At 39.3% G+C, this 10,108-nt stretch overlaps 1 protein-coding gene across 1 annotated transcript in view; it reads right to left on the bottom strand.

The window, feature by feature from the left end:
- Nucleotides 1-8,180, bottom strand: part of TAF1B (TATA box binding protein (TBP)-associated factor, RNA polymerase I, B, 63kDa) — a 124,134-nt gene extending 115,954 nt beyond the window's left edge. Inside the window, exons 1-2 of the mRNA XM_006863988.1 lie at nt 8,089-8,180; nt 1,192-1,279 (exon numbers count right to left, since the gene is read on the bottom strand). The gene's annotated coding sequence lies outside the window, so the exon portion shown is untranslated. The remainder of the gene's footprint in view (nt 1-1,191; nt 1,280-8,088) is intronic.
- Between the last annotated feature and the right edge of the window lie 1,928 nt (nt 8,181-10,108).

Genomic DNA, 10,108 nt, shown 5'->3' with positions numbered 1-10,108 from the left:
AAGAAGACCCTCAGTGAGATGGATGGACAAAATGGCAGCATAAATGGGATCAAGCGTGGCAATGATAGTGAGGTTGGCCCAGGACTGGGCAGTGTTTCATTCTGTTTTGCATAGGGTCGCTATGAGTCGGTACCAGCTCAATGGCACATTACAACACCATGTATATATATATACTATATACATATATGCAATGTATTTTGTGTGCTTGAATAAGGTAGCTCATGTACTATTAGCCTGGTTTTAAACTTCAGAATCTAGTTGTATGTAATGGCACACATAGAAAGAACCTCAGGTTCTTCTCAAGAATGGTTAATTACATGTATGCACTGGATTAATGAAATGGATTACCTTTCAAAGCACACCCATGCTGAGGCTATTTTAAGGGAAAATAAGTTTCCCTATTATATAAGGGTGTGTCCAAAATTTATGTGACAAACAGATTTCTAAAAGTTGAACATCATGTTTGGCTTGCTTAGCCTGACAATTCTGTAGGTGAATCATTTCAGAAAGTAAGCATTTTTCTTTAAACACAGAAAATCATATTCGTTATAGATAATTGATACACAATAGAATAACACACATCAATATATTTAGAAAAATGTATTATCTCCTTGCTATTAAATGCATTAATAGTTGCTCCACTGGAAAGGCAACTCAGTGATAAAAGCAGATTTTTAAAATGACATACTAATCCTACCATCAATTACTGTTGCTGTAGAGTCTGTTTCGACCCATAGTGATCCTGTGTAAGGTTCCTGAGGAGCACCTGGTGAGCTTGAATTGCCAACCTCATAATTCAAACTGACTTTGAGGTCCAGTGCATTAACCCACAACTCCAAGGACATCTTTTATCTAAATAAACCAGGACCCATAAATAGTTACCCACTTTAATTTCATTTTGGATTACCTGCTAAAAAATCTGGTATTTTCTCTAGAATATCTTTAAAATTCCATTTTATTTTTCCAAATTGCAAAGGTGAAAGAAAACTAAAGAAGTGCCAGCCAAAACATGATTAGAGAATGCCGAGCACCAGAAGTCCTGATGTAGCACTGTAGGATAAGCAATGGACTGCAAGGTCCATGGTGATTCAAACTCACCAACCGCTTCATGGAAACCCTATATAGGGTCACTGCGAGTTGGAACTGACTCAACAGCACTTAACAACGAGCACATATGAAGAAAGGACATACCAAGTTTTCTTTTTCTTTTAAGTCCCCGATTGATGGCTTGTATCTTGCTATTAGGAATAACCCCAGTGTCTATAACTTCCTTAGATCTCTGTAGGAAACAGAAACAAATCATTAAAATAGCTTTCAATCAGGAAAATATTATATGATCTCACTTTTATAAAAGACAAAATACACATAGAAACCAATGTTGTTAGTTACCAAGGGAGTACCTGGTGAGCTTGAACCACCGACCTTATGATTCAAACCAAGCTTTCAGTCCAGTGCATTTACCTGCAGCACTGCACCACCAGTTATTTATGATGATGGCAAAGGCATCATAGAATGTGGATGAAATGTATACAGCCTGACCAACATAAATGACATCACTTAGAAGTAACAAGAAAAAAGGGCATTTTTGGTAAATGTCAGGACATATATAATTCCACAACAGTGGTATATATGTATGTATATGCACCTATATGTATACAGGTATGCATACATGTGTAACTGTGTGCACATATATACATGGATCTATACACAAAGATAAGCACTGGACTTCTAATCCCTAGTTTGGTAATTCAAACCCACCAGTCACTCTGTCTGATTCCATAGAGATTTAGACTTGGAAACCGTATAAGGGCTGCCATAAGTTGGAATCGACTTGATAGCAGTGGACTTGATTTTATATATATACATGTATGTATATGTAATAAAGCACAAAAGCACACAGAGGGCACAGTTATAGATACTTTTTAGATAAAATCAAACAACTCATGGGATTAGTTTTCTGGGTTTGAGGCCTTAAGACCACAGTCTTGCTGGGACAATTCAGTTGGCATAATGTAATTCATGAAATTTGTTCCAATCCTAGGGTAGTGAGTAGTGTCTGGAGTCTTAAAAGCTTGCAAGTGGTCATTTAAAATACAATTATTGTTCTCTTCTCATCTGAAACAAGAGAGAAAGAAGGAAACCAAAGACTTGGAAGAAGCCAGTATATAGGACTAACATTCTACACAAACCCCGGCCTCCTCTATCTACCCAGAGAGCAGAAGAACTAGATGGTGCCCAGCTACCACTAATATTGTTCTAATCAGGGCCACAACAGAAGGCTCCTAATAAAAGGGAGAATATGTGGAACAGAACTCAAATTCTTAGAAAGTCCTGACTTACTGGACCAGTTGAGACTAGAGGACTTCCTAAGACTATTACTCTTGAACTGAAACTACTCCAAGGACACCTTTTATCTAAATAATACATAGACTCATATAAGAAATCACGTTGCCTGTGAATATCACACACATAAAAATAATAATAATAATCTATGTAAGACCAAATGGTCTAAAGAAAAGATAAAAGGGTAAGGGGACAGGGAAACCAGATTACTCGAAACAAAAGATCCAGAATGGAATCAATGTAAATGTTGACACATTGTAAAAAATGTAACTAATTTCACTGAGCAATTTGTGTTTGTTGTTAGGTGCCAGTGAGTCAGTTCTGATTCATAGCTATCCTATGCACAACAGAATGAAACACTGCCTTGTCCTGTGCTGTCTTCACAACTGGTGTTATGTTTGAGCCCTTTGTTGTTGCCACTGTGTCAATCTATCTTGTTGGGGTTCATCCTCTTTTTCGCTAATGCACCACTCTCCAAACATGATGTCCTTCTCTAGGGAGTGATCCCTTCATATAACATTTCTGAAGTATGGAAAATGAAGTCTAGATATCCTGACTTCCAAGGAGCATTCTGGCAATACTTCTTTCCAAACAGATTTGTTTGTTCTTCTGTTACTTTTAATATTCTTCTCCTACACCATAACTCAAATGTATCGATTATTCTATGGCCTCCCTTATTCACTGGCAACTTTCACATGCATATATTGTGGTGTTAAACGCCTTTGAGACAGTTTCGACTCATAGGCTGTATAGGGCTTCTGAAGAGAAGGGGTAGGCTTGAACCACCAACATTGTGGTTAGCAGTCTAGTACTTATCCTGAGACTACTGAAACTACCATGGGTTGGATCAGGTGCCCCCCTATCCTAAAATTGGTATCTTTGTTCTATAACACTTTAAAAAAGACGTCTTGCACAATACGTCATTTAGTTTCTTGATTGCTGCATTCATGAGTGTTGAGGATCCAAGCAAAATGATATCTGACAATTTCAATCTTTTCTCCAATACAATTTGTGTGTTGTTGTGGTTGTTAAGTGCTGGAGACTGATTTCCGACTCATAGCTACCCTGCGTAGGGTTTCAGAGGAGCAGCTGGTAAGTTTGAGCTGCCGGCCTTGTAGTTCAAATGACCTTGCAATCCAGTGCTTAGCCTACAGTGCCAAACAACTAGGAAACCTTAACATTATAAAATAGACCTATAATTAATAACTGAATGGTCATATTTGGGAATATTTATATAATCAATAAAATGTAATTGTTTAAAATAACACTGTAAATACTTAAAAATAGAATATTTAATAGTATTCAAATACATCTCTTTCTCTCAACACATGTAAATAAAGACTAAAAGGAAGCTATCACAATGTGTGCTGTTGAAATTACTAGTGGTTTTATCTTTCATTTTCACAACTCCAAAATTTTCTCTAAAAACATGTATTGCTCTTATAATCATAAAAATCTATTAAATGCATAAAACTCTAATCTACACCTTCATTAAATACCCTTGAAATGCTTGCAAAAACATCTGTTGTTTAAATTGGTCAGATTAAAGATCTCAACATTGTTTCCTATACACTGATACACCATGCCTGGTTAATATTGTTTCCTTTACTAACCAAAAGGTCTTTTTCCAGGCTGTAGGGAGCATCTTTAGTGTAGTGGTTACAAATCGGGCTGCTAATCCCAAGGTCGGCAGTTCAAAACTACCAGCTGTTCCACAGGGGAAAGATGAGGCTTTCTGCTCCAATAAAGATTTACAGCCTCAGAAACCTTGTGCAGGGTCACTATGAGTTGGAACTAACTCCATGGTACTTAACAACAACAACAACAGGGAGCATCTACAGCCTGACAATTGGTATACAGTGCAAAGTGGAGGGCTGTGCAAGGAGGCAGAGAAAAACAGCAAGTGGTACCATAACTTCCACCCTTCTTAGGTTGGATCAGTCACTCCACCCAGCAGGATTGCAACATGGCCGTACCACATAACTTTAGGGAGCACCATCATATTGTATTCCTTGTGAAGAACATGCCTAGATTATTAGACAGCAAAGAGGAACCACTAAAATTATGTAGCACACAGCTTCACCTAATATATGGAAGGAACTAAACTTGACTCTTAGCTTATATAAAGATGTTGCAGACTTCCAAGAAGTCTATGTTCCCAGAAAGTTGCCCCACATAAGTTGACAATCTTTTAAATGACAGGTTAGGTAGTGTTTTTAGGGTCCTTCAAGCTAAAAAATTACCATGGCTAATTTAATCAGACAGACCAAATAGAAACATTATCAAAGGCAGAAACAAAGACACAATTAGTAAATGTAATTCAATTTCAACAAAAATAGCATGCTAACTTCATCTCCTGATGTGTAAATAGACCATGCAGACACTACCGTTCGTCACTGTGTTTACATGTGCCTTGCTGGTGTAAAAGATAGCACCTTATAGAGTCTCCAGTGAGTAGTATCCAACCTGTCTAGGAAGGGCTGATGAAATGAAATGCAGATGGGTCTCTGTGATACAATAGTGAATAACTGTTATCAGGACTGATTGTGAGGATTGGAAATGTAAAGGTAGATGTTTTATAGCAAGGAGGGGAGTGATTAACTTTTCAGTCTAGGAGCAGAAGGCCCTGGGACCATCAATGGAGAAGAGTGGAGAGTGGGACCCTACCCATAAAAGCGGTGATGCCTGAGATGGAAGCAGAAATGATGACGTGGAGTGATGGAGCAGCTGAGGACTTGAGATCCAGACAGAGAAAGGGGCTGTGTGCTGATGATCGGGGGTGGGGAGTGGGGGTGGGATTAAGGGGGAAGGCTTGCAGCGTATACCCTTTGGTCGGTTGATGATGCATGGACGGGATTGTAACTATGGCAATGAAATGATATATGACAGAATGAGTGTAAAACTAATGTTCTCCCATGTAAACTATCACATAATTCACAATAAAACATTTATTTTAAAAAAAAAAAAGCTAGCACCTTAACACAAATCAAAACAGAAGCACCAAGTTGGTGGGAAAATGGAATGAAAGATAATGAAAAATTTCCAAAACTTTGTGAAGACCCCTTGTATTTAAAATGTACAACTGGATGGGTTTTAGATACAATACACACACACACATACAGACCGCAGCCAGCATGTCAATAGATGAACATGATCTACTTCTCCAAAATTTCCATCAAGAAAGTATGTATCCTTTTAAAATTCTGTGTGACTAAATGGCTTGTCGATATGTGAGTCATTCCACTGGACCATCAGATCTAAGAAATAGAAAAGGGTCTGGTACTCACTGACCTGGCCCCAGGTGACTAGGGATGAGAGAGAGGAAGGATCAATACCTCCTGATCTAGCGCTGGGTGAATGAAGATGAGGATGAAGGGGCTGTGTGGAGTAGCAGGGGTCTGAGCTCAGCAGGGACAAGAAGCTGAGATTTCCCTGGGCTGGTTTGGGATCACAAGTTGGTGTCAATAGTAGGTGGTATGGTGCTGTGGGTTAATGCGCTGCACTACAAGGTCAGTTTGAACCTCAAGGTCAGTGGTTCAAGCTCATCAGTTGTTCCATGGAAACCCTATATATTGGGTTGCTATGGGTCGGAACTGACTGGACAGTACTTCACAACAACAATAATAAATGGCTCATAAGTACTTCAGCTGCAGGCTGAAGTTTGATGACTGACTCAGGGAAAAAGCATTTCTGAGACTGAAATGTGAGCTAAATTAAACACTTCTCAAGAAAAAAATTTGTGTTTTTACTTGTTTCATGTGTTTTGGCAAGGTTTTTAATTGCTTAAGGTAGGAAGTATTCAGGAGTGAATTGTATCCTCCCAAAATATACTGGAAGCTACAAAGTCAGAGATCATTCATCAAATCCCATCTACTATTGACACCAATTTGTGCTATCAAACCAACCCAGGGACATCTCAGCTTCCTGTCCCTGCTGAGCTCAGACTCCAGCTACTCCATCCACACAGTCCCTTCATCCTCATCTTCATTCAAGGCTACGTTAGGAGGTACTGATCCTTCCTCTCTCTCATCCCCGTTCACCTGGCGTCAGGTCAGTGAGTACCAGACCCTTATCTATTTCTTAGATCTGATGGTTCAACGTAATAACTCACATAACTACAGGGAAAGGGCTATCTTTAATCAAGAAGGAAAAAGGATATAAACACAAAGGGTGAGGTCCAGGAGAGGTCTCAGCAGAGAGCTCTATCCCCCAGGGGACATACTTAACCTCTGGAGAGCAGAATGGTTTGCTTTCTCCAACCTAGAACCTCCAAGATCTTTTACTGGCCTCACCATGTGGCCATGAAAGGTGGTATCAGGCCTCTACAGGCATAGTCAGCACTGGACTCTAAGGTGATCCCTTAGTCTGATCAAGCCACCACTCACTGGCCTCAGGTATGGCCCTACTCTCAGAAATCAGGACCAAAGGTCAAAATGTTTACTGCAAAGTGTCTTTATACTTTAAAGAGTCCTAAATCCTATACTTGTGAATGTAGCATTATGTACTATAATACAGTTTAATATAATCAGTCCATTTAGGTCATACCAGTATAGGGTAGATCCTATACCTAATCCCTTCTGGGTGAGACAGGAAGAGGAGCACAGACACAGAGACATGTGAGCCCACATAGGGGAAAGGAGAGACCATCTGAGGATTGGCAAGAATCAAAGAATGCCTGAGATTTTGATAAAGGGATCAACATGGCTAGGACCCTCATTTACACTGGAGCTTCCAGAGCTATGAGAAATACATGTCTGTTTGTTAAAGCCACCCACTTGTGACATTTGTGTTGTTAGTATGAGACAACTGAGACAGAGGTAAATTTGGCCCATGACATTACATTTTGGCCCAAAGCAGAAATTTTATTCCAAATTTGCCTTTCTTAGGCCCATTTAGTTGTGGTAATTTATTCCATACATTCTTTCATGGCTCTGCAGAGTTCGAAGAATCCTGGCATGTTTAGTGTGTCCAACACAGGTGTCCACATTGTTGATTTTCTTGGTCTATTGCCCTAAGGAGTGGTAATCAGAAAAGGACCTAACACTTCCAGTGTAAAAGTAGCCTCATTTTATCACGGTTGCACAGGACTAGATGACACTTTCTATTTTAAGACACAGGTATGTTAGGGTAAAAAGAACACTGGAGTCAAAAGACTCAGGTTCAACTCCTTGCTCAGATACATTATACTGTGTGATTTTGACAAACTTACTGAACAGCCCTGTGCACCCTACTTGTTCCCTCTATAAATAGGTACAAGCATGTATTTCACAGGTTGTTACAAGAAAGAAATGAGATAATTGGTAAGAAAATATTTTGTAATCTGTACAGTACAAAGACAAAATGAAGCATCTTTTCAATACTCTCGACAGTTTTCAATTTTGCTAACACACTCCATGCTAAAAACCTCTAAGCTATTTCAGCATATTAAAAATTCTTAAGTAAGTAATAGTTAATATAAAAAAATGCATCACCTTCTAAGTAAATGTTTAAGTATTTTCCCTTAAACCATAGTTTGAATCAGAAAATCAAGTCTATCTATGACTCAACATCATTTTTAATACTCATTATAAGTCTAAATTGCAAATTCTTAACCCTATTTATAAATATTTGAATTTTATCTACATTGTTGGAATTGTGACACTGCATGAGTGAATAAAACACATCAATTCTTTGGGAATTATGCTGCATATTTGGCTGAAATTGCACAAAACATAAGCAAGTTAATAAATGATATCAATTACTTACTTCTGTAACATTATGGCAAGAAGTACAATAATATTTGCCTTCATCAGTAAGACCCCAAGAGACAGCAGCACACTGTGTACAGCGTTCTTTGAAATCTTTCTAGAAGAGAAGATACAAAAGGTGTTACTATCAAACTTCATTCAATACATGTACTTAAACTCTACAGTTCTACTTAAAAGTATCCCCTATCATTTTACTCTATAAACAAAACATCATAGAAAATAGATGCTTTGCAAACTGTCTCTTGACCAATATGAAACTACAATAAACTATTAGAGTAAAATTTCTAAAATTGGCAGAAAGGGGGAAAAAAAGAAAAAAAAGTAGTAGGCATAAACTTGGAAACAGAGAAAAGTAAATAAAAACTTCCCAAAAACGCTGTAAGAAGAAAGTATGTTGGTGTTATTATGTGCTGTTGCCAAGTTGATTCCAACTCATAGCAATCCTGTATAAGGTTTCTGAGGTGTAGCTGATGGGTTTGAACCATTAACCTTGGGGTTCAAGCCAACCTCATGGGCCAGTGCACTATCCTGCAGCGCTACACCAGGACTCCCGAACTCTAAGTATAGAGAAGACTTAAAAAAATAGAAATAGCATCTCATTTGGAACTTCCTCTAGAACACTACAAACACATACCACAAAGGAATTAGATTTTAATAAGGGTAATTTAAGTTTTGATGTATTCATTTAACAATAGACTGAATATCAACTCCATATGCACCAGCAATTTACTAGGTGAGTAAAACAGATGTGGTCCCTACTCAGAATATACAGGTTAATGGTAAATTGTAATCATTAATTTTTTAAATCTAGTATATACAGAACAGTTATTGAACATCTAGTGTGATTAAGTCCTTCTATCACATGAGTCCTGGTGTGGCGCTGTGGGATAATGGAGTGGACTGCAAGGTTGGTTTGAACTGCAAGATGTTATTGTTGTTGTTATGTGCCATCGAGTCGGTTCCGACCCATAGCGACCCTGTATAGGGTTTCCGAGGGTGTAAATCTTTACGGGAGTAGAAAGCCTCATCTTTCTCCCGCAGAGCAGCTGGTAGTTTCGAACCGCTGACCTTAAGGTTCGCAGCCCAATTCGTAACCACTACGCTACCAGAAGATAGGCGGTTCAAACTCACTAGCCGCTCCTCAGAAACCATATACAGGGTTCCTATGGGTCGGAACTAACTCGATGGCTGTTAACAACATCACCACACTAAGAAGCCCTGGTAGCTTAGTGGATTATGAGCTGGGATGCTAACTAGAAGGTCAGTAGGTCGAATCTAACAGTTGCTCCGTGGGAGAAAAATGAGGTATTCTGCTCCCATAAAGATTTACAGCTCAAAAACCCTATATAGGTCGCTGTTTAGTGGCATTGACTCGACAACACTCAACAACAATCACCATATTGCTTCTATACATACTAGTGTTGTTGTTAAGTGCCGTCGAGTCGGTTCCGATCCACAGCGACCCTGTATAAGGCTTCCGAGGAGCAGCTGGTGAGCCTGAACCAACGACCTTGCAGTTCAAACGGCTTTGCAGTTTGACGCGTTAACCCACAGCGCCACACCAAGACTAGTACATAGGCTTAATTCTCTGACAGACCACTAAATGACTTATCCCAAAATCTTTGGCGTTTGACATCTTATGATCTTTTATCTAATTATCTGCTGATGCTGGTGTGCCATGGAGTCAGTTTCGACTCATAGTGACCCTGCAGAGTTATGGAGCTGAAAGCCTCATCCTTCTTCCATGGAACGACTGGTAGTTTCGAACTGCTGACCTTGAGGTTAGCAGTCCGACTGGTAACCACTATGCTGCCAGAGCTCTTTATCTAATGTTGTTTTTGTTGTTGTTAAGTACCGTGGAGTCGGTTCCGATTCATAGTGACTCTACACCGGGTTTCCGAGGCTGTAAATCTTTACGGGAACAGAATGCCTCATCTTTCTCCTGCGGAACCACCAGTAGTTTCGAACTGCTGACCTTGAGGTTGGCAGCCCGATTCGTAGCCACTATGCTACCAGAG

This window comes from Chrysochloris asiatica, unplaced genomic scaffold (genome assembly GCF_000296735.1).
Source record: "Chrysochloris asiatica unplaced genomic scaffold, ChrAsi1.0 scaffold00058, whole genome shotgun sequence".
Lineage (NCBI taxonomy): Eukaryota > Metazoa > Chordata > Mammalia > Afrosoricida > Chrysochloridae > Chrysochloris > Chrysochloris asiatica.
This window is presented reverse-complemented; position numbering and strand designations above follow the sequence as displayed.